This window comes from Priapulus caudatus, unplaced genomic scaffold (genome assembly GCF_000485595.1).
Source record: "Priapulus caudatus unplaced genomic scaffold, Priapulus_caudatus-5.0.1 Scaffold659, whole genome shotgun sequence".
Lineage (NCBI taxonomy): Eukaryota > Metazoa > Priapulida > Priapulimorpha > Priapulimorphida > Priapulidae > Priapulus > Priapulus caudatus.
Window position 1 is genome coordinate 74,683 of NW_014577720.1, and position 2,337 is coordinate 77,019.

Below are 2,337 nucleotides of genomic sequence, written 5' to 3' on the forward strand. Positions count from 1 at the left end.
CGCCATAACCGATGGCTGCTGAAGCATCCGTAAATAGGTGCAACTGATGAGAAGTGACCCATCTGTCCGACATAAACAATGACTTGCCATTAAAATCTGCAAGGAACCTTTTCCATAACTGCATATCTTGGAGAACTGACCTGGTTATTCTGATGAAGTGATGTGGTTTGCTAATGCCAATGGTGAGATCAATCATACGGCGTAAAAATGCACGACCGGGTAAAACAACAGCACAGGTGAAATTAAGAAAACCAATAATAGACTGAACCTCACGTAAACGCAACTTTAGCTTATTAGCTAGCAGTACCTGATTAAGCAACTGACGTCCCTTGTCTAGCTTATCCTGGGGCAACCTAACTTCCATAACGTTAGAATCCAACTCATAACCTACAAATGACATGACAGTGGAAGGATAATGAGTTTTCTCCCCGGAAATAGGTATGCCAATTTCACAACACATGGAAATAAAACTCTCCAACTGAGCTGTGCAGATATGACTTCTACGGGCGAGAATGAGAAAATCATCCAGAATATGGACCATGTTAGATATACCCAGCTTGTTCCTAGCAATCAGCCTGCTGAATCATAACCCTGTAACCACGACTGTAACTTAGCGCCTGAAACTGGGGTTGGAAGGGGGTGTTGCTTTGGTAGCTGGTGCGGATGTACTGGCGGATGTACGTCTGAGGGTCTAAACTGACTGGGCTGACGAAAGCGCTCACCGACACGAAAGGGCTGCTTCATGGGACGCGGACACTGCGTAATTGGGTGGTGCATGGAGCAATTATAGCAAGAGTGTTGAAATTTTCAATTATTGCCATTGGGACACGCTTGTCCTGTGTGGTACTTAAAGCACACGCCCTTTGGCAATCGACTGTTTGAACGATTGGTGTTAACTACCTCCTTGTTACTAGTGTTAGATTGGGAAGGAGAAAATCGCACCGTGAGAGATTCAATGTAGATCTCCAAATGATGGGATTCCCAAGAAACGCGACCCGCTGCAATTTCGTGCCTGTAGCTCTCGTCGTACTGGTGCCAGTCAACATTCTTGGCCGCGATACCCCTGACCGCTTCAAAGTGTTTGGCTAATCCCCCTGCAGATTGAGGGAAACGCTGAAGATAAATGGCCGAAAACCGATTATGTGCTATTAGCCACTGACTCATAGAAATACGCGACTTGGATTCCTGCGCACACCATTTAAGGGTAGGCACCCCCTCTGTCTGATTCATTCGCAAGAGCAACTGCTCTTGTGAGGTATTGTTTAGCAACTTGGACAAGGGGACAAACTGATTGCTCCATATCAACGATTTGAGTTTATCCGGGACCTGACTCGCAACCGGAATGGCTATGCCACGAATGGTGGAGCTCGCGTCATCGTCAACGGGAATCTGGATCGGAGAAGTAGAGTGCCTGGAAGAAGTGCTATGTGTAGCTGACTGTTGCGCGACAATTTGACGGATTCCAGTTAAATCATTCGTAGCGGCTTGGATCGCGGAATCCATAATAACACTGGTGCGAAGCTCACCTGACGACACACTAGGTGCAGGATCCGAAGAGGAGGGGACCGGCAGAGCAGATGGGGAGGGAGGCTGTGGATGTTGAGGTGCCGCCATCCCGACCTAGCTCCTGAATAGTAGCCTGGACCACGCCAGCAACCTTGTCCAGAATATTTTTCTCTATGCGAGCACTCAGCTCGTCTAGGTCAAGCTGTGCTGTGGCTGATGTAGCTGTGGCTGATGTAGCTGTGACTGATGTAGCTGTGGCTGATGTAGCTGTGACTGATGTAGCTGTGGCTGATGTAGCTGTAGCCGTTCGGCGCCCCGACTTCAGACGCTTTTTCAGCTCCCCAACCGCTTTGGATGCTGCACGCTTAGGAGGCATTCTGAAATTACCAACTACTCTAACATCCCAAACACTGTGAAGTAGAAAACTACAATAACTTGTATAATTATGTAACTGGTACAGTATTTACCAGTACTAGAAAAATAAACCAGGTCATAGCGGAGGGTAGGTATACCCGAGACTGCTTTTCTTGAAACAAAGTCGAGCTAGCAAAGGAGAGAGCAATGTTCGGCTGACACATCTGTAACTGGCCAAAACACCCCTTAACGTGATACATTGTATATATCTATATATAAAAAAACACATACTAAAAATTATACATGGAGTGAAGGATTATTGAGAAAATTATTTAAATAACGCTAATTTTTAATAAATATTTAAAAATTATTATTTGGGGGGTATCTCGGTAACAATGACACGCAATGATAGCAGTGACTTGATGGCGAATATGTAATAAATGACACTAGTGACACTATCTTGAACGCTAATTCCTC